Raw genomic sequence first — 23,577 nt, 5'->3', positions numbered from 1 at the left:
CGAGTGTTCAAAATAGGGGGGAACTCGCCGACTAGCATGTTTTCCTGTGTGGTCGTTGTTTGCACATGCAAAAAAAAAAACATCTGATGCCTTTTTTTTTTCTTGCGGCACGCCGTCGCGATCGGCCAAAACCGCCTCACGATCGACCCATCGAGCACCCCTGCTGTAGACCATCAACACAAGGTACCCATGCACAATAAAATGAGATCAAATATAAGTGCAGGATCAAAATGTCTGCCTTTACAAAGATGATAATCATACTTCCTTTTGACTGACTCAGTAGGATGAACTGCTACTGCAAACTGCTAGCGTTATAATTCAGATTCAATTCTGAATTTTGAACAATTTTAGGTATTCACATAGCGCCAATACCTCAAGGCACTTTTCCAAATCGAGCACAGATGAGGCCACGCCCCTGACACATGAAATATCTCACACATAAACAAGAAATATGCCGTGGGAAAACCTGTTCTTTGATATTGAGCATGCGACATGGAAAACTTTTAAACCTCGGCAAGAAGAGCAACTAGTAAGGAATCCCCTTAAATTGTTCCACATCAGCCTAAAAAGACACCAGGGGAGTTCCCTCCCCTGTTTTACAACGCGGGGTTTAAATCTCAGCCGCTTCAAAATAAGCCCGACGTGCACGAGCGGATGGAAGCGGCGAAACAGCCTGCTAGCTAGACCCTTTAGCCAGCTCATTTAACAGCCACAGTTTAATTAGCTCCGTCAGCATCATCTACGCGTCTGAAGATCTCCAGTGCCGCCCGCGAGGATGAGAAATGCTTTTCTCCACAGGGTCGTCAGGTAATGCCCAACTATTGAAGGCTTTAGATCAAGCCGCCCGCCTCCCCGCTCGGTTGCTGTCAACCCCGCAGTTGCCTGGGCTTTATCCTGCCATAATACCCACTTTGGCACATTTTCTTTTCCTTTTGACTGAAAAGTAATTACACTACAGCGGAACGAGTGCGTAACATTTGTACCTCCTGTTGCAAGTCAAACAGCGGACGCGTATCATGTAAGATTTTTGGCAAAGTCAGCTCAGTGTGTTTAACTTTTTCTTTTTTTTCTTTGAGATGGCACCATCCAAGTTTTACTGGTGATAGCAGAAAGGAAAATCGTGATTATGAACATAGAAACACACTTTTTGTGCTGCTACATTTTATTTTTAAAAATTGACTGATTCCTCCATCCATCCATTTTCCATACCGCTTATCCTCAGTCAGGTCCCGGGCGAGATGGAGCCTGTCACGGGTATCTTCGGGCGAGCAGCGGTTTACACCCTCTAACTAGTCGCCAGCCATTCGCAGTAGACTGACTTATGGATGAGGTAAAAAATAAAATGTTATAAAGTGGATGTTAATAATGTAATCATTGTTCAAAAGTCAAGGCGTGAACCTTTTATTTGAACCTCCAAAGCAAAAATAGATGTGGCCATAGTTCAAAATGTTGATGTGGTTGAGAAAAATCCATGTGATATTTGGATTCACCATAACAAAATAGTCATGAGTCCAATTAAAAAAAATCGTACCTATAATTGAACTAACCAATTATGTAATAAACCAAAATGGTTACCGATAAATGTGTTCCCAGAATTGTAGTTAATGTGTTATTCCTTTAAACTTACTTTAAACGTATTACTTGTTTTAATGAAACAAGTGCATAATATGATAGCTATACAATTATATGTGCGTGTGGGTAAATATAGGGTATGTGGATATATGTTTAACATTGTTTATTGTAATATTGTAAATATATTTGATAGTTTTGGAACATTACATTTGATAATATGGTTGTACATGTATTATTTGTCTCAGTAGTGCATGTTGAAGTCTTGTGTAGTATTGGGCAGTAGCCCCGTATGTTCAGATTATTTATTTTTGTTTACAAATGCTATTCGCCTGTCCCCATGTCATCTATTACTTGATGTTGACCACATCCTCAAAATTTTAGCATTCTAAACCGGGACTTAAACATGATTTTGGAATGTTGTGTCATTAGTGCGAAATTGCCCACAACTCTCACTTCTTCTCAAACACTACAAAGTGTCAGTACCTGGTCGATTGTCCAACTTTGAAGAGGAAAACCTTGCTGGTGTATTTTTGTCTTATGTCTGCCTTGATATGACAAATTGTTTCCCAATTTTTTACAAGAAATGCTTGAACATTACAACCTGTGTTACGTCACGTTTGCAGGCACAAACGCGTCAATGTTTTCTCGTGTGGCTCAGTGTGTTCACATTGGAATTATTAGCGCCGCTAATGTTAAAGGGCCTTTGGTTTATGTCGTATCCATGGAAACGCAGCCAGACCAAATGGCAGTAAGTTTATCGGTGGCACATTCTAAGTTATTCCCCTTTAAAGGTCAGCACCGCTTTGAATCACGGTGGCATGACGGAGTGGAGCGGCGCTACTTAGTAAACTTGATGAAAGGGGATTGGATTTAGCGGAGGCAGTGGGAAGCTAACTCACGGCGCGGCGAGAGCTGCCAACGGGAGTCGCCGTCTATCTGCCCCTAACAGGTGCCCAAGTTAGACGCATGAGCTTCAAGCAGCTTGTGTTTCTCCGTCGCCACAACAGATGGAGCGTGGCTTTCCCCGAGTGTGCCTGCTCATAAGCAAGCGCCATTATACAAGCGACGGTGCGAGAGCGGGGGATGGGCCGAACCTGGCACCGAGCCCGTTATTTATGAACGTGTCTATCGACGTGATTTAAACCCGAGCACGGACGCCACGAGTCACGCAGAGAGAACTTTTTTTTAGGTTGAGATCATTACGTGAAGTTATGGCACGCTGCTGTAGTGGTAATTGCAGTATAATGGCTCATTAATGTAAATGCAGATGTTGATAATTGTAGCTGTCTGGCAGGAAACGCACAACAACCAAGTTCATTTTATATGACTGCTAATAAAAATGTAAATTTCACTTCATATTTTTTTTTTTTCCTCTAGCGGTTGACACTTTGTTGCTCTACAAGTTATTAATTACATGTAATTACTCAGATTGCTCCAATTAATCGCGGCGACAAGCTGAAGGGTTGCGCGGAGATGAATGGGACGGAGCGGCGACGCGGCGGCAAGTGTGCCGCCTTTGATTGCGTGTTTGGGATTCATTAGGACAGGCCACTTTCTCCAGGCCCGGTTTAATCAGGGGGAAAGGCACCGCACGTCTCCGTTCGGAGCCAAACAGTCCATTTACATGAGCGTCAACACGAGCCGTAAGACAAATACGCTGCAAAGTGATGATCTGCGTGAGTGAAAGGGCATTGCACGGCGCCGCCCCCACCAACTCGGGAAACCATCTGATTGGTATGCATCAAATAAAACGCAGACCCTGCCAGTATCCTCTTCATCACCTCAGCAGCAATTGTTACCTACAGTAATGACTTTAACCTTCGCTGGAGTCTTTACGCTCGCACAGGTTCTGCATCGAGAACTACTTGTCAACACGAAACTCTGCAGTAAACGCTGTCCTCATTACCAATTTCCTAAAGTCTCGGGAGTCCACACGCTTTGGTTTTACACCAACATGGAACAACAAATGCTGTCAAAGTCTCCCACAGTGGAACCGCTAAAGTCAAACAGGCTCAAGGTTGTTGTTCAATTCAGAAACTCCATCCATCCATTTTCAGAAGCATTTGTCCTTATTAAAGTTGCGGTTCAGCTCCAACCAATCCCAGCTGACGTGGGATATGCCGCAGATTGGCTGGTAGCTAATTGCGAATATAGACAAACATTCACCCCCCCGTGTGGACAATTTACCAGGGGTGGTGGCGGGGGACTTGGGGGAGTAGGCGGGGGGAAACGCAAGAACATGCCAACTTGCCTAAGGAAGGCCAGAGCCAAACCTAAACATCACAACTGTGAGGCAGACATGCTAACCGCAATGGATATTAAAAGAAGAATAAATAATAGAAGAAGGAAAATATACTCAGGAAGTTGGCCCAGTTATGAAATATGTCTCAATCGCTAGTTTAGAGGTTTTATTTCACCGATTGTAGACATGGTAACTCTTGTAGCTGGTTGCAAACAATCACTTTAAGACACCTTCATCATAATAGATTAATGTTACCTTCAATTTTAAAGTGTCTTCATCTTCTTTTCCTTTCAATTTGTCTCATTAGGGTTCACCACAGCGTGTCATCTTTTTCCTTCTAAGCCTATCGAGTGCATCTTCCTCTCTAACACCCACCCACTGTCCTAATGTCCTCCCCCACAACATCCATCAACCTATTCTTTGGTCTTCCTCTCGCTCTTTTGCCTGGCAGCTCCGTCCTCAGAACCCTTCTACCAATATACTCACTCTCTCGCCTCTGAACAAGTCTGCTCTCTCTAACCTAGACTCCAAAACATCCAACTTCGGCTGTCCCTCTAATGAGCTCATTTCTAATCCTATCCAACTTGCTCACTCCGAGCGAGAACCTCAACATCTTCATTTCTGCCACCTCCAGTTCTGCTTCCTGTTGTCTCTTCAGTGCCACCGTCTCCAATCCGTACATCATGGCCGGCTTCACCAATATTTTATAAACTTTGCCCTTCATCCTAGCAGACACTCTTCTGTCACATAACACACCAGACATCTTCCGCCAGCTTAATTTTAAAGTGTGGCACTTGTACATGCGATATCGTACTGAAAGTATTCCCTCCTCAAGCAGCCACGGTTTGGGGCTCCTCCCTCAACCAAGCCAATGTCCTGTAGTAACACAAAAAATTCCCTAAAGAGCAACTTTTTTTGACAAGGAGGCATGTCGGCAGGAATACGTACGCATCTTTTAAGGCCTAATTGGCTTGTAACATGGTTGACCTCGTTTTAGATTTGTGTGAGTAAAACTGTTATGAGACAGTCTGACTGTCTTGTATTTAAAGGGACACAGTTGAGAGAATTGACTTGTTTTTTTTTTTTTTCTTTAAAATAGTTCAGTGTCCAGAAAGCCTGCCCACCCTTGAAATGTGAAACTAATGAACCAAGCAAATCCTTGATTATCTGCCCATTTCTGAAGCTGTCTCTCTGAACAAGCCACTCTGCGCTTCGACTCTCCCGATCCCAAACAATTAATGTAATAACCAGCCCTACACGGAGTTTCTCAGCCAGTGACATCCAGGGAGCCATCACGTCCAAGCCACGGAGTAGGCCAAAGCGGAGCTGCAGCTGAAAGCTAAAAGTGTCACCAGCTTTAAATCCCGATGCTTGTCTGTACGTTTAACAACGCTCAGCTAATTGGGCGACGTGGAGGTGGTAGTCCTGTTCGACCATGTCATGTGTCAAAGCGCTACATTAATTCACAAGTGTCATTCGGTGGCTCGGTGATAAAATGTTGGCTCCGCGGATGACAATACAAAGTCTCTGCCGTTCACTTTAAGTGTGTGTGTGGAGGGTGGTTAAATCTGCCAGTGGGTGCTTGGTGCGGGGTAATTGAGTGTTGTCCAATGCACAGATTAGCATTATAACATCGATAGCCTCTGAACTACTTGATTAATCCACAGGAAGTGCAGATGGCTAGCGGGGGTGCGCGGAGGTGTGATGCCGCCTGGGGCACGCAACAATGTTGATGCCCCTGCAGAAAAGCAAATAATAAATGTTTCCAGACTGAAATACAAATAACTATAGGGGGAAATACACCCCTAATAAATTCCAATTTCATGCTAAGTCATGGCAAAAAAAAAAAGGAAAAAAAAACGGGTTGTAAAACTGTTTTCATGATTCCTCCTCCTTGCTTATACAGTGAAGAAAATAAGTATTTGAACAGCCTGCTATATTGCAAGTGTATTTTTCTTTTTAGATTATCTCTCTCACAGTGCACATGCACCTACAATGAAAATTTCAGACCCCTCCATGATTTCTAAGTGGGAGAACTTGCAATATAGCCGGGTGCTCAAATACTTATTTTCTTCACTGTATTTCTAATAATGCATGCCTCAGTTTTAGTTATTGAGGCACCTTGGCACTGTTTAAAGTTTTCTTTTATCATCAAACACTGTTGCTTGAGAAGTTTCTATATTGTTAATAAATGCACACGACAGCTGGACTCAGGAACTGATTACTTTCCATTTTTTTACTGCCATCAATTACTCATACAAAACCCTAAACATATTTCTTTACCCAACCACAAGCCTGAGCCTCTCTCACTTGGAATGCTATCCTTTGGCGCAAACAAAATGTTATTTAATATAGTATCTCTCTCCCAAAAAAATGGCAAGAATTATTGCTGTCTTATTTTGTGGACATATTTATAGGTGATCAATGGCAGTCTGCACCTATCAAAATGACATATAAACTACAAGAGGGGAGCCTCTGCCAAAGAAACGAACCGTTTCTCTTCCCGTTTGAGGCGAGGATTTCGAATAATGCGACTTTGAATAGCTTTTACAGGAGGAAAACCCAAACAAAAACGGGGTTTGGTTTGTGTGTATCAGATGAGACGACATAAATAAGTCACCTCTTGCTGATTCGATCTTTGACAAAAACTGCATCTCATCACTGCTCAGATGAAATATTTAGCCAATTTGGAGCGGAGCGCTGCATGTTAAAATTAAATGAAGAAAAAAAGAAGATTCATTGTATTTGTATTGGGTGGCAAATGAACCCCATGACAATCCATTACGAGCCACACACCATATAAAATCGAATAGACTTTCTTTTATTCTGAATTGCTAATTTGGTAAACATTTACTCTCTGCGCTTGCATACATTTGCACGGGAGCGGAGTGCAAAGCATTGGGAGGTTCGGCGAGGGGCACAGGTGTTTTGAATAAAAATGCTCATTTGCAGACATCATTTGGCGCCAGATCCAGGAGGGGTTTTATCAAAGCTATATAGCCCTTAAGTGAATAAGCCAGCCTGGATCAGCAGGATTTTCTATGACAAATCGGTTATTCAGCAAATCATCACATAAACTGCTTTGCCCGGTCCGCCGTGTGACCATTCAATGGAAAATAACATGCGACCAGTGTTGTTGTTTTTTGTGTGTGTGGGGCTTTTTTTTCTTCTTCTTCTTTTACCCTGAGCCGCATTATCAATCCGCTTAGCAGGATGAGAGATTGGGCTTTCTGTCACGGCGCATTCAGGTGCAGCGGTGGCACAGTGACGGAAATAAATTCAACAATCATCAGATAGCACGAGTCACTTTTGCCCCGCACGGGTGTGTCAGCGCAGCCAAGATGGTGGCGATTAGCATGACGCTACGCACGACGCCTCGCCGCTAACGACATTTCGGCACGGGGCGAGGACGACAATGCTTTCATTAATATTCCGCGCACACCGGGCCGCAGATCCGTGAAGTCCTATAGTTTATGTGAATAGAACGTTTCACACATCAACAGTCACAAAGTGCTTTACAAGCTCAAGTTAAAAAAAAAAAAAAAAAGCATGAATAACAGAAATAGGATAGCGGGGGGTTGGAATTTGCAATAAAATACAGTGGATCCTTGAAAATAGAACATGTTGGATTGCAGGAGGTATGTTCCACCTTCCAATTGTAAAAAAAAAAAAAAATATGTTTACATACGACAGTATATGAGTAACATGTAAGCATATATAATTTCCATCTAAGTACACATTGTTAATCACCAAATACTGTATATTGCAAATATCACCGGTTGTCAGTGGTGGAGAGCACAAATACTTTACTGTACTTACCGTAATTTCTGGCCTGTAAGCCGCGACTTTTTTCACACCCTTTCAACCCTGCAGTTTATGCGGTGATGCGGCCAATTTGTGCATTTTATCTACCGGCCGCATGGGGGCACCATGGCGGAGAAGAGACCGGTGGAATATATGTGTCGAGGAAGTGACTTTTACCGGTTCGCCCCTGTTAGCGCTGCGCTAGCGTGTTACTGCCGCGTCTCAGTGATTATTACCATTATGTTTTCTTTAACCGACCCTGTTACCACGGTGCTAGCGTTAGCCAAACAAATATGAGCGTTCATCTGAGATGTTATGCTGTGGCGACCCCTCACGGGACAGGCGGAAAGAAAAGTACAACTTCATGAGCCACTTCAGAAAAGTGCTTAAAAGATGGCAGAAACAAACAGATTTGTTCTTTTGAAAAAAGGGGCGAGTGACCCCAAAGACATTTGAAACTGTTGTTTTGGATTGCGTTTTTCTTTTGTTCCATTAACCCTACCTCTAGTTGCAAGTTACGTACTTTCTGTGTAAACAAAAAACAATTTGGTTCCCCCCCCCCTCATTATTGCTTGTTTAAAGTTATTCTGCACTTTTGTTAATGAAAAAAAAAAGATTTACAAGGCTGGGGGCCGAGTTGCTACAGATTCGGCAATGCACTCCCAGCCTAGCATCTAGCCTAGGCTAAAGAGTACATTTTAAGCAGAAAATAAACATATATTTAAACTATACATGTATTTCCACTATGCAGTTTATTATCAGGAAAAGCTAAAAAAAAAATTGCTTAAAAAACATTTTTTTTAGGCTTGGAACGTATTATTTCATTTTCCATTCATTGTAATGACAAAACGTCCTTTGGTTTGCGAACTTTTGGTTTTCAACCAGCCTTCTGGAATGGATTATATTTGAGAACCAAGGCACCACTCAATTTTCCTCTGGAGGGTGACTGCATGATGTAATGAAAAAAAAAAAAACAAAAAACAAAGATCGTGATTGTGTGAGCTCTTGGTCACTTATAAGGGGACTCAACAGTAACACGACGACTTCTTTCAAATTTTAGGGGTCCAAGTGTTTTGTCGTGCGTTTTTCAGAGGTCACTGAATGGTTATGAACAATAGTGTCACGTGAAGGCATTAAATCAAGAGGGAAGTCATTCCCCAATCGATGTTCCGCAGTCTGAAAGGAGTCGTCACCTTTACTTTTAACCGTCTTACCGGGGACATCAGCTTAAGTCCAGCTTCGGGGGCCTCCGGGGGCCTTCAGAGACCCGCTGGTGATGACACGAGGCCACGGCATATCACTAATATAAGCAGGTGCTTGAACGTGGACGTCAGTGTAAGTGATGATAAGGGTTTTAAATTGGATCCTTTAGGAGGAAGCCAAACGCATAGAGGCCAAGACATCAGCGATGTGACAGGACTGCTTAACAGCCCGGCAGTGTTTTAGAGCAGTCGGAGGCCGTCAAATGATGATTTGTTGACGCGAGCGAGAAGGGAATTATTGTGTGGGGAGATATAATCATTGCGCAAGTTGTGCACGGAGAGAGTTGTAGAGTTGTACGTTTTCTCGCCACGCTTGTACGGACTTTGGCGGAGAGTCTTCCGGAATCCATGTGCACGCATGTACGCTTTGAATACTAAAGCTAAAACTGAGGCTGGATTTCAACTATACCAAGGATACTGGTATTTTATTAATTAAAAAGGGAGAGCGTATTCCATGCGTCGGGCGGGGGGGGGGGGGGAAATGTGCAGTGGCACTGATAAAATGTATTCTATGTTAATTACAGCCACCATTGAATTTAGTCTTAGTTCAACGATAAGAAAGTTGACCTTGTTCTCGTCTCTCGCTCTCTCCCTCGCCGATTTTGTATTTTCGCTTTGCTGTGGACAAAGCAAGACGTCTGCGGTTGCGGGGGTGCCAGTTACTTGAGGCAGATGTTAATTGCCTGTTCATGGGTGGACATATGACCTCGCCTACGGGGGAAAAAAAAAAAGACAGACACTTCCTCAATCAGCTATCAGGATGGATTTGAACTGTCTCCTTGCATGCGAGTTTTTATCCAATTGTATCTTTTATCATCCTCAAAGGGCTCGTCATGTCTCGTCTACTAAGGCCTGATACAAACACAAGGAGTTTTCAAATCTTAAAAGATTTTTTTTATTTATCTCTTTCTGTGACAGACAACACACATTAAAAAAAAAAAAAATCAGGCATTGAACAGCGTTGGTCGGATTGTGTGTGTTGTCCTACGATAATCTCAACACAGAACAACACACACACAAAGATTCTGTTCTACCACCGATCTCGAAATCTCGCGATGACACGACATCTCACAAAAACGATGATGGGCTTATCTTTGCTGAATAATGCTGTAGGGAATGGAGGCAGAACTAGTGTAGATTAACATTTTCAGGTGACCAAATTTTTGTTTTCATTTTCGGTCATTTCCGTGTCTGTCATCTTCTTCAATTGACTACATTCCATTTCATGTCATAATTCTCGGGGTCATGACTCCAGAGACAGTCGGTCAATTTCCCCCAACTTCACGAGTTCAAGAGTTTTGGTCATAAAGATTGAACATCTTCATGAGCCAAGGCGCATATTTTTAAATTGAAAAATCTCACAGGACACCAACAAATAAAAATGTCACTGTATGTACTTCCTGCCATCTAATAAAAAAAAAAAGCATTTATTTGTTCTCTGTCACTATGCCTACTTTAGAGTGAAAATGAGAATATGAATAATTAATTTGCAAACCAATTGACGGTGTGCTCCTCTAAAATGTTAGGTCAGGGGCTACTGCGCCCCCTAGTAAATCTAGACCGGAGCCCTGAATTACTATGCGCAATGACGAGCGCTAGCACTAGCTTGCTAGGCCACGTACCGTTTTGTTGACCGCTTGCGAGCCGTATCGTATTAAAAGTACACGAACATACGTCAAGCAAGCCTGACACGAAGTCCTCCCCTGTCCCGAGGACCGGTGACCACCACCACACATTCCACCCAACCCCCATTTTCTTTTTAATAGTACAGTCTTCGCAATCCACTCATGTTGTCATCCCCACGGTAACAAGTTATCTGCTTGGATTTGAGTTGACAAGATAATGATCGTAAAAAAGGCGATGCGGTAGTGGGAGACACAATTTTATTGCAGTAGTTTGACATAGTATCTCCAAATTTGAGACCATGGTCCTCAGTCAGAAGAGGGTGACGTGCCCCAAGTGGAGGAGTTCAAGTATCTTGGGGTCTTGTACACGAGTGAGGGAAGAATGGAGCGGGAGATCGACAGATGGATCGGTGCAGCGTCTGCAGTGATGCGGACTTTGTATCGTTCTGTTGTGGTAAAGAGGGAGCTAACTCGAAAGGTGAAGCTCTCAATTTATCAGTCGATCTATTTTCCTACCCTCACCCATAGGCAGGAGCCGTGGGTCGTGACCCAAAGAACAAGATCTCGGATGCAAGCGGCCGAAATGAGTTTCCTCCACAGAGATAGGGTGAGAAGCTTGGTCATCCGGGAGGGGGTCAGTGTTGAGCCCCTGCTCCTCCGCATCGAGAGGAGCCAGATGAGGCGGTTGGGGCATCTGATTCGGATGCCTCCCGGACGCCGCACTGGTGAGGTGTTCCGGGTATGTCCCACCGGAAAGAGACCCCGGGAACGACTCAGGACACGCTGGCGATGCCATGTCTTTCGGGTGGCTTGGGAGCGCCTCGGGATCTCTCTGGAAGAGCTGGAAGAAGTGGCTGGGGAAAGGGAAGTCTGCGTATCCCTCCTGAAGCTACTTCCCCCACGACCTAACCCGGAGAAGCGGTAGAAGATGAAATGGATGGATGAATAGTCTGACAGTGCAATAGTGAAAGAGCAAATTCGTCTTGTAGCCTGATCTGTGCATTATGTGCTGTCTTGCCTCTCCCATGCCGCAGACATCTTTTTTTTTTAAATAACTTTATTGGCATCATAAGATGTGAAAAAAACAATATTAGCACTACTATCTAACAATATACTGTACTAGCTTTTGATTCAGATACACTGTGCACTACGGCGACGAGGAGTAATGTCGTTGAACAACGACGTCATCGATCGGATCGGTGAATTAATACCCATCAGAACAAAATGCCAATCATCAGCCGATTCCGATCCAGCTGATAAAATCGGTGTAAAGTCTAGCATAATAGTATAAGCTCCTATGTTATGGGTGTCCAATCTCCCTGTGATTGACTAGGGAACCGCCTCTTGCCCCAATAGGCTTCCCCGAATGGCCTCGCAAAGACAGAAACGGATGAAGTACATCACGCCGAGTTTGGCAACGCTCCCGAAATAGGCGGGCTGGCCACTTTCAGAAGACCCCTGAGGGACACACCCCCAGAGCGTCACCCGCTGCTGACTCACCCGCTGCGTGCGCTATCACCAAAAAAACACTGTGATGGATGATGAGTGAGTCAGCTGGCAGGTCCCTTTTCTGCTTTGAGTTATTTCTCGGCAGACACAAAGAAGATATGTGCCCGCACACGGAGGAACGGATGATGTAAGTGGAGGGGACAGCGGCGCAGCAATATGGAGCCCTTAAAAGTAGTTTGTCATGCCGCAACTGCTGGCCGAGAAAAACAAGAAATGATTGCGGGACCACAGAGGAGCTGATCACAAGGTCCATTTTAGTCAGTCGAGCAGAGAGCTTCCTTTTGATGCGAGGATACAATTGGAACGGAAGGCGGAGGAAGTCTTAAAGTGACACAAAAAGAAAGCAAGCGAAGCCTACTTTGGCTTCATCTCCACATATCTTGAATTTATTTTCTCACTTTTTTTTTTTTTTCCCCCAGGAAGTAATGATAATTGTCGAGCACTCCCGTTCTCAGGCAGGTTGGCTGATGGCTTTTTGAAGCCCACTGAAGTACAGCATGTAACAAACGAAAAGAATCAGAAATACATTGTGTAAGATGTTACTTGAGGATAAGTCATAATTTCTTTGCCGCATTTTAAGTTGAAAATCAGATGCGAGCGATGATGTTTGGATGGTAAAAGATGAGCAACCACCACCTACACACAATGTAGTCTGTTTAAATATGAAGACTGCAAAGTGATCCTTTAACATTGACCCTGAGTACACAGCTGTCCACGGGGGTGGGATTGGAGGAGGGGTGGGGGGCCGGTCCTCCAAATGGTAATGGCCGAATCACTGCATGTATAATGAATCACGGCCGAGGAGGCGAACAACGTGAACGGCGGTCACATTTTTTTTTTTTTTCCACCCTGCATTTATCCTGCCTTGATTCTGGCTTGCACGTGCTGAAGGAAGATATTTGAAAAAAATTACAATTAAAAATAGTGGATTGTTGTGGAACGTGTGACAACATATTTTGCCCGTGTCAATCGAGGATCCTCGCGAGAGATTGACAGTTTTATTACAGAATACATAATAAGACGAGCTAATAAGATCAATGTATACCACTTGTAGACTAATTATATGGAGAGCACTTTCCCATCAAGCATCCTCGGACTTGCAATAATGCCTCACCTGCTTGCGCACAGTCCGATTAAGCCGAGGCTAACTGAATCATCTTCATTTAGGATCCCAATTATCCCTGTCTCAGGAAGTTATGACTGCGACGACTTTATTTAGGTAGTTACAAATCTTGCACGTAAAAAACGCTTCACACTCCGCCAGACACGTTTCTGGAGATATCACCGGGGTGAGTTTTTTTTTTTTTTTAATAAATTTAATAAAAAAAAAAAAAAAGAGGGGTTTTCTTTTACCGCAGGGGACATTTCTCTTCTGATGATCTATTCTGTTTAATGGAAGCCATATTTTCTGGTGTTTCTGTTTCTTTTGTCTTATGCAGAGAAAAGTCCCCTCAGCCATGGGACGGCAGCTGAATCATTACTATTTCATACCGAGAAAGGATTTATTTATTATCATGTAGTATGTGTCATGTGTGCTTTTTGTGTTTTTTTTTGCTGAATGGCTAATTTGTATGCGTAAATGTCAAGTTAAAAAAACAACAATTATTTCATTTCCAGAGGGGGCATTACGTTTCCATTTGACATTCAACATTTTCATTGTTTTCTAAATGCTCATTAAAAGCGCGCCTCGGGTTGTGTGCGCAGGTACGCGGCGCTACGTCGAGAAACTTTGCGCTCGTGAACGCCGCTGAGGCGTGTGGTGTGATTATCCCAAAAGCATTCTGCTTTGAGCAAAGTGTCTTGTGTTACAACAACAACAAAAAATCAAAACAAAACCAAACAATAATATCGAGGGAATATGAGATGAATAGTGCGGCTAATACGAGGCACTAGATCCATAACAATGCAAGCGCAAGCACTTGTAGGGAAACGTTCGTGAAATCATTGATGTTAAGGCTGAGATGCATTCGAGCCGTAAAGAAGTAAAGTTTCGGCCAGTTCCGCAGTTGTCTTCTGGGCGCCAGGAAAGAACGCTAATAAGATCGGGACAACTACATTCTAATCTGGTGAGATTTATTCTTCTTTTTAACATTTTTAAATATGATTTTTTTTGTTTACTTTTCGCCAAATATGCCTTATCACATCTGGATGGGTTGAACAAAACAACTTCTGACGCCCCTTGGAATACAAACAGATAGACAGCACAGATAGATAGTACATAAGTACAACTAGGTTTTGATCTGAGCAAATACGCAGTTATGTACATAACATAATTGAAAATCACTTTTATTTTATTTTTTTTAAATACCACTGGGACGGTGATTCAGCTGGAAAGCGTTGGCCTCACAGTGCTGAGGTCCCGGTTTCAATCCTGGACTCGCCTAGGTGGAGTTTGCATGTTCTCCCCGTGCCTGCGTGGGTTTTCTCCGGGCACTCCGGTTTCCTCCCACATCCCAAAAACATGCAACAATAATTGGACCCTCTAAATTGCCCTGAGGTGTGAGTCTGAGTGCGGCTGTTTGTCTCTACGTGCCCTCCAATTGGCTGGCAACCAGTTCAGGGTGTACCCCGCCTTCTGTTCATTGACAGCCGGGATAGGCTCCAGCACTCCCGCGATCCTTGTGAGGATAAGCGGCTAAGAAAATGGATGGATGAAAGAAAACTACCCTCGACAATCGGAAAAATGGCTGATGTTCTTCAGTAGTTTCCTAAGCTTCCGCATACCAAACAAAAATGTCATAAATCATGAATACTGAAATGATGATTTTTGTCTCAATTTACTCACAAATTAACTGGAGTCAGTGTGAAAAGTGGCCGTGTTTCACCGAACGGAAAAGCAGAGAGGCTTGACTTATTTTGTTTCATGAAATGCAACAGGAATACACTGGTTTGTTGTACTTTCTGCCATGTAATGATAAAGCATTTGTTTTGCCTGTCACTATACACCAAAGGCACAGATAGATGAACGAAGACGTATTTGCAATCAACAAATACTATTTTTCTCCCAAATTAAGTGATACTGGCTCTCTTACGGTGCATGTGCGTCACGGCAACCTGATTGGAATAACAAACCAGTTGAAGCTGAACCAAAAGCACAATAATACTACACTCTATTTTGCCTCAGTTTCTAGAACACACATAAGTACAGCAAGCGTTTTAAGCACAAATTCGCCAGGGACTTGATTACGACGTTCGTCATAACACGGGGGGTCATCATCAATTCACAAACTTAATGAAACACATCCATGATGAAGGTCATTCAAAGTTAACATATTACGGTCACCAACAACAAAATAAGCAATGATGGTAAATCATGTAAATAGCAAAAACCAGTTTCTCCCGTATCTTTCAAGGCATGAAGGCATTCTGGCTCTTTTAATGCAAAGAACGCAGCAGAAATGATGACTTTTGAAGTCGTTCATATTTTGGCCGCCGCTCTAATGGTTTTTATCCCGCATGCAGCTGGTGAACGTTTGGCGAGTGGTCGCACCAGGGACCTGGACAAAACCTATTTTAATGAGGTATCCTGCAGGGGCTCCCACAGGGGTTTCCCTGCATAAATATATGCTCTCCATACAGCAAAGAAAAAGAAGAGGGACCATCACCCACCACTCAAAATTGTTCTGCAAAAAGTTACCAGAATCATCTAGTTTCCCCATCTGAAACGAGATTTTAAATTCATGCACAGACTTTGGTTCAACCGAGTTGTGCAGAGAGGTGCTATGCTTAAAGTTTGCAATGTTGAAAATAACCTTCTCGGACCACATCTCTTTTGTTGAAACACCTTGCGTGAGGATAAACAACCAATGGACCTCCAACCTGTCAATGACTCGTACAATTATAGCCAATCAGATAGCCGCATTGTCTTAACCCCTGGCTCGACACGCCCCTTTTGCCGTATTGTCCTGCAAGCAATACTAGTTGTCAGTAGCGTGCGCTTGAAAAACTCAATGTTATGAAGAAAATGGTGCTCAGATGCCCTTGGGGAACGTGCAATTCTGATATTCGGCGAGGTTACAAGGGGCCCGGTTGATTCATTTTCCAAACCCTAAAACACAGTTGAAGAAGTGTCTACGATAGAGTTTGATTGAATTATTATCAGTGCTTTAAACATTACAGGAGAACAATTTTCACTTTGTTAGTGTATCACTAACCTGCTGAACAAAGTGTGTAATGTTTTATGACGAAGAGTTGGGTTAGGGCTCCGTAAATGCGCCATGTTATGCAAGAGAAATGTTTATTTTCCTATTTGTATCACATCAGACATTTAAGACAGAGCACTGGGTTCCATTGCGTGCCAAGTCAAATGAATACACCCACTCACTTATAAACACTACAATGATATAACTTGTAATGTTTCCAAGTAAAAAGTATTCACCCTGCTTTACATGCACAGTACGATTCCACCATTTTATCTTGTTGGATTTCAATATGAAGTACGTGAGGCGTCATGCTCCATCCAAAATCTTAATCCCGTGTAAATATCCTTGTGTGAAGTAGTCGAGACCTCTCCGTAGAACTCTCTTGGACATGTCTGACGCATTTGGCAAAAAACATACCCCAATATTATCTGGAATACACGATAGAGAATCGACTTCAAACATGTTCTGTTCAATCGCCATTTTCGAAGCTTGTCGGACATGGCTAAGGGGGCGGAGCTTAATTTTGCCATCGGAAAGGTCCATCAGAGACAGAAGGTACAAGCAGTGAGGTGTCAATCATTTTTCATGAACTCGAAAGCACACCTCCTCAACTACGCGTAGATGTTTTTCCTTGGGCTTTGGGAGCTTTACTAAAACTACTGTGGAATATCCACCAGAAGTTAGCGGGAAAGGTTAAAAAGAACGAATTGGACAGTATGACAAAACAAGTGAACGCAAAAGCTGCCTTTAGCGGTGGAAGGGTCAGAGCCAGCTGAAAGGATTCAGAACTAATGAGCAATTAGTAAGATTTTTGCTTTCCAGGTACGTTTCTGACCTCTTTTTGATTTTTTTAAATTGACTGTACATTCCGAAAAGTACAAGTTTACACCGATTACATTGAGGGCTCTCAAGAGTGGTGAAACCTGGCATGGCGGCCAGCATAAATCTGAGTGAGGGTGGTTTACAGCGAGTTTTCATAATTTCGCAGACTCACGGAAGTGCTCGTATTTTTAAAAAGCACTCTGCGCCATTGTGGGAGTGGTCAGACCTGACTTCATTTGCCACCAATCAGAGCATCCTCTCTCATTCCCTTTAAATGGGGTTTCAAATGAGTCTCACATTGTGACATCTATGTGCAGAAGCGGAAGCGGCGGTCTGTGCACGACGGGCATCGTCGCTCCCATTGGCCCGTGTGGCAACAGACAACGTGTGGGTACCCTTATTGAAATACAGAATGAGCTAGCGATAAGCACTGGTGAATTAAAAATATCGGCGGACCTCATGTGCAGTATCTACACCCACTACCTAACTCGGATGAGATAGCCCTCAGCCCACCCAAAACCATAATGAGGACAATCTGTATTAAAAAAAAAAAATGCATGAATAGATGGATCCGTTATAATGAAAGAAAAATACAGACAGAGAGAAAAACACTCAAACGTGCATTTCGCTTGCTTATTATGCACTTAATCAATAGTCAATTCCTCGCTGTGGACATAATTTGTAACAATCAATCAAGCCATTGACTCCTTTGCCCATCCACACTCCAAAGCGCTGGCCTGACAAGCAATCATTGTGATCTATTATTTTTGTTTTTGTAGGCTTGCCAATATCTACCGGAGGTAAGTTGGCTTTGTTGAACAGCAACCGCGCTAATGTCTTTGAATGCCCTTCGCCGCTCGCAGGGTGCCCAGTCACGGCTCGTTTTCACCACGTCTAAATCACGCCATTAGCTCCGCCTCTATCTCGTCAAAAGATGCTGATAGGTTCTTTTTTCGACAGCTGCAATCACTTCTAGAGGCGGCGAGATGCATTGCTGAGATTACGTGCTGGTATTCTTTTGATTTTTATCTACCTCACCAAGCTTAATATAACGCACACAACCCATAAACAGTTGCTCCTTTGAAGGTGGAATTTGTTTTATTTTTGAAAAACATTTTCACATTCCCTACATAGATATCGACTGTTGTCTGATGAACTCTTTTGCAGCGAATGGTACTCGGGACCCACATGCTCGATGCTAATGAGATGGTAAAAAGATGAGGTCAGCAAGCCACCGGTGTCACCAAAGTAAAATTGATTCCGGATCAGATCTCACATGAGAAATACGGGTGTAAAGGAATTGATTATGAGTGCTGAGAAATGGACGTTGCCTGTAGCGAGATGAAAGCTGGAGGTAGGATCAGCACTGTCCTTCTCCTTTGGCCTCCCGTCCTTCTCTGTCAAGATCACCATCATTAAGGATTTAACGCCGTCAGCTGTTCCTGGCATAAATCCACGTTCTTTTCATTTTTTTCATTATTATGACGCTCACACTCACCGAAGGTGTTTCATAAGTACAGCGTTCTGAATTATTGCCATTAAAGAAAAAGAAATAGTGCACATACAGGGAAGAAAATAAGTATTTGAACACCCTGCTATATTGCAAGTTCTCCCACTTAGAAATTATGGACGGGTCTGATATTATCATTGTAGTTGCTAGTCCACTGTGAGAGAGATAATTTAAAAAGAAAAATCCAGAAATCACAATGTATGATTTTTTTAAACGATTTAGTTCTGTGATACAGCCGCAAATAAGTATTTAAACAGATGGCTATCAGCTAGAATTCTGAGCCTCAAAGACCTGTTAGTCCCCCTTTAAAAGTCCACCTCCACTCCATGTATTATCCTGAATCAGATCCACCTATGTGAGGTCGTTAGCTGCATAAAGAAACCTGTCGACCCCATACAATCATTAAGATTCAAACTTGTAACATGGCCAAGACCAAAGAGCTGTCCAAAGACACAAAGACAAAATTGTACAACTCCACTAGAAAGGGCGACGGAGAAATTGCCAAGCGGCTTGGTGAAAAAAGGTCCACTGTTGGAGCGATCGTTAGAAAATGGAAGAAGCTAAACATGACGGTCAATCTCAATCGGAGTGAAGCCCCATGCAACTTATTACCTCGTGGGGTCTCAAACGTGAGGAATCAGCCCAGGACTACATGACAGGACTTGGTTAATGACCTGAAAAGCTGGGACCACCGTTTCCAAGGTGACCATTGGTAATACACGAAAACGTCATGGTTTGAAATCACGCATGGCACGGAAGGTTCCCCTGCTTAAACCAGCACACGTCAAGGCCCGTCTTAAGTTTGCCAATCACCATTTGGATGATACAGAGGAGTCATGGGAGAATGTTTTGTGGTCAGATGAGACCAAAATTGAACTTTTTGGTAGTAATTCCACTAACTGTGTTTGGAGGAAGACAAAAGAGTTCCATCCCTACTGTGAAGCATGGGAGCGGTAGCATCATGTTTTGGGGGTGTTGTTCTGCACATGGGACAGGACGACTGCACTGCATTAAGGAGAGGATGACCGCGGCCATGTATTGTGAGATTTTGGGGAACAACCTCTTTCCCTCAGTCGGAGCATTGAAGATGGGTCGTGCCGTGGGTCTTTCAACATGACAATGACCCGAAGCGCAGAGCCAGGAAAACCAAGGAGTAAGCACCGTAAGAAGCATATCAAGGTTCTGGCGTGGCCGAGCCAGTCTCCACACCTAAACCCAGTAGAAAATCTTTTGAGGATCTGAAACTCCGTGTTTATCCGCGACAGCCCAGAAACTGGTCTAGAGAAGGTCTGCGTGGAGGAGTGGGCCAAAATCCCTCCTGTAGTGTGTGCAAACCTATGATGAAAATTTCAGACCCCTCCACGATTTCTAAGTGGGAGAACTTGCAATCTTGCAGGGTGTTCAAATACTTATTTTCTTCACTCTGGTTACATTAAAATGAATCATAAAACAAACAGCTACCATCATTCATCTTATTTTTCATGGTCAAACAATCGCTGATTCAAAACTTATGCACAGACATGCAACATTGCTCAGTAAAATGTAACATATGTATGATATGGTGTTTGTATTTGGAAGTAAAGTGTAAAAATTGGCTTTAGCCTCCCTCAAATTAGTCCTGTGACATCACTGGTAAACGCAATAGAAAATGGATGGACGGATTGAATGAGCAAGTGTACATCGAAAACCCAAATATTTGCAGTTCAGCATTTGTCTTGGCAGACTTTTGGGGGAAACCTGTCCTCCATTAGTTCCTGGCAGACTTTCCACTTTCCTCCTAATACCGGTAGAATCTCGGTGAGCTTCGTTTCGTCATCCTGTAGCTTTGTCATCTTTTTGGCATCGACTGGCAATTAACTAACCTGTGGGCACGCACTCATTATTTGCTATTACCAGGCTTCGCTATACCACAAAAATGATCCAGTACAAATGATTCTCTGTATTTACTATTCTATTTATTATATTTTCATTGGAAGGATTTGCCATCTGATGAGAAACTCCCAAACGGTTCGTAAATTGATGAAAGTAGATTCAGGCGAGGACAAGCACAAAAATCATCAGAACGCAACAGTCTTTCTTCAGCCAAGGCCACCCTGCGCCCACTTGTGACTCCGGAAACCCTTCTTTTTTTTTGTATTATTATTATTATTATTTCATTGATTTGGACTAAGAAGACAAACCTTGCTCTCGGCAAGGCCCTGAGCAAAATGCCCTCGGCCACGAGGCTGTCACCGCAGTTGTGTTGCGGGCTGCGGGTTGAGCGAGCGTTGAGCGCCACGATGCTGGCAAAACTGGCACACATAAGAGATGATGTCGTACTTTATCTTATTATCTTTAATCTTACACCAACATCAAATAGACACTCTGACCATTGTGCGCTTTGTGACGAGTTTGACTTTTAACATTCATGTGAAACCCCGTGTTATCCATTTTTAATGTTTTCAGCTACTGCGTGATACAGCGCTCCATTCATCTAGTTTTGTCGTTAAAAATACCGTCAATATCATAAAAACGAGAGCAGACAGTCTTTTATTAAACCATGTAACAATAATGAGTTGATTAACAATAATATACCGTAACGCCTCGGTTCCCGAACGTCCCCGTTTTCAAATGAAAATTTCAAGATTTTTTTGCTTCTGTTTTCGAACGAAAATCGGTACTCGAACGCCCCCGACAAAACCCGGAAATAACATAATGCGCGCGGCGCAAGAAGCTGACCTACACACAACGCGCTTTGTTATTGTCAATGTGAAAGCTCTCAAAAAACCTGGAAATAAAATAATGCGCGCGGCGCAAGCAGCTGACCCACCCATGACGCGTTTTGTCATTGTCTATTCGAACACCCCCCGAAAAAACCTGGAAAAAAAAATTGCACGCATCGCTAGCAGTTGACACAACCACGACGCATTTTGTTATTGTAAATTCGAACGCCCCCCGAAACCAGCGCCCTTTTGTTATTCTATATAACGCAGCCTCTGTACACAGACGTTTGCCAGTATTGACCGTTGTTTTTCTTATCGAGGACTACCGTATTAACGCCCAGTCATCGCTCCAAAGAAGGCAAGTTGCTTGTTTAAAGTTATTCCGCGCTTTTGTTAATAAGAAAAGTTTACAAGGCTGGGGGGCGGGTCGCTACAGATACGGCAATGCACTCCCAGCCTAGTGTACTCTACTACTAAAGCATATATTTTAAGCAAAAAAATATAAAAATATTTTTCTTAAATTATTTCATTATATAAAGTACTTAAACTATACATGTATTTCTACTATGCAGTCTATTATCAGGAAAAGCTAAAAACACTTTAAAAAGCCTCCTTTTTTTAGGCTTGGAACGCATTATTTCTCTTTCCATGCAATGTAATGGGAAACATCGATTCGGTTTTTGAACAAATCACTTCTCGAAGCATTTTCTGGAGCGGATTGTGGTCGAGAACCGAGGCATCACTGTATATATTGTTGAGAGAAACAGACAAGACCAAAGGCCCAGTCAGCAGTTTTCCGAACTTCAGTCACAATGAAAACTAACCCTCCTAAATGTATATTACGGGTGTTTTGTGAAATCGCAGGTTAGAAAGAAATCTCAAAACGAGCAACTCTGATTCCCACCCCTTCTGTAAATGTCATGATGCAAATCTGATGAAAATTAATTAATCCAGCGGTGACAGCTACTCGGGGAAAAGCCTCTCCTGTACACATTTCTAATCATTGCGACGATGACACCAGCCCAGCCCGGAGGCAGCCCTCCTTCACGAGTCTCAATGATAATTTGAATTTACTTATGTCATTGATTAGGTCTGTGCAAGACAAAGTCCACTGGGCATTCCGTCCCGCGTTTTCCCAGAGACAGAGAAACACGGGACAAACAAGATTAATAATAGCCCGCACTCTTCGTCCCCGGGGCCAAGCAGCTAACAACTCTTGACAAAACAGGCTTTGGAACGGCAGATGGATTGTTTGCGGAGATGAAGGGATTTTGTATTGGGAGCATAATTAAGAGCGAGAAAGCGGGCGATGCCGCGGTGCCTTCTTTCCCCCAGAATCCCTTTGAATGAACCTTGTGAAATTCAATCAGCCGGTGACGGTTGGATTCGAGAGAGGCCGCTCGGGAACGGCGAGTGACCGCCGATGTGAATGTACACTAATCATACTTTGTATCTTCTGAAGAAAAGATTGCGTTTAATAAATGCGAACAATACTCCTGTGGTTCAATAAATAAGACGTTCAGTCCTTGGGAGAGTTAATACGGAGTTGACTGAGGTATTGAACGCAGTCAACAACATCTGCGCTGCTTGTGATCTTGGACGTGAGCTGCATGGCATGAGAATGGGCTGGATGTGAAAGTAGAATTATTCACAAAAAAAAATCATCTTCAACATCAAAGCTTTCATACACATTCAAGTTAATTACGGCCCAGGGCAGCAAATTCACATTTATCACTGTCTAAAGATCAGATAAGGTATAATAAATGCTTCTTACGCGATGGCAAAAGTAAACTTCAGTCAATTAAAACTTAACTTGACGTCACTACGTTCTGACCCACGTTAGCCCAACTTGCGGGAAAATATTTCAAATTCTGTTTGTTAAAAACATCTATTAACGTGAGAAAACATTCTGTCCTACATTCAGCTCGCTCAAGGGATTCACGCGTGCTGTTCAGTAAGCGCTATATATTTCTTTCATATTCAGAAAGCCTTCAATTCTCCCTTCCCGCGCCGTCTGTGCTCGTCAGACATTAGAAATAATCTTTTTTAAGGTTCACGGTCAAAGTCATTTAAGAAAAGATGAATCCTCGTCAAGCGTATTTACTCCCGTCTCCACGTTGCGCGGAATGTGGAGACTGGCCTTCCAATATGAACATAACTCCTATCAGGCACCGGAATGTCAGCCCGCCTCAGATTTACTGGGCGGCCATTTGGCTGAACACATTATTCGGAGGTGTAACCAATCATATAAACACAACAGCCTGACAATGAAAGTCTTAAAGCTATGCCGCTGGGAGCTGTGTACGGACAAAAATATGAAAGCAAGATGCATTTTCAGTGTAAATATGTAGTAAATTCCCTTAAAATGACAGTTTTTAAACTATTTG

General features: G+C 43.0%; 1 long non-coding RNA gene across 3 annotated transcripts in view; it reads left to right on the top strand.

The window, feature by feature from the left end:
• The first annotated feature begins 477 nt into the window (after positions 1–477).
• Positions 478–23,577, top strand: part of LOC133507197 (uncharacterized) — a 53,633-nt gene continuing 30,533 nt past the window's right edge. For 2 of the 3 annotated variants that reach the window (XR_009796765.1, XR_009796763.1), the window contains exons 1-2: positions 478–807; positions 1,223–1,330. This is a non-coding gene — a long non-coding RNA (uncharacterized LOC133507197). The remainder of the gene's footprint in view (positions 808–1,222; positions 1,331–23,577) is intronic. The other variant, XR_009796764.1, reaches the window with a different exon arrangement.

This window comes from Syngnathoides biaculeatus, chromosome 10, assembly GCF_019802595.1.
Source record: "Syngnathoides biaculeatus isolate LvHL_M chromosome 10, ASM1980259v1, whole genome shotgun sequence".
Taxonomy (NCBI): Eukaryota; Metazoa; Chordata; class Actinopteri; order Syngnathiformes; family Syngnathidae; genus Syngnathoides; species Syngnathoides biaculeatus.
Note: the sequence above shows the minus strand (reverse complement) of the source record. Positions and strands in the feature narration are given on the sequence as shown.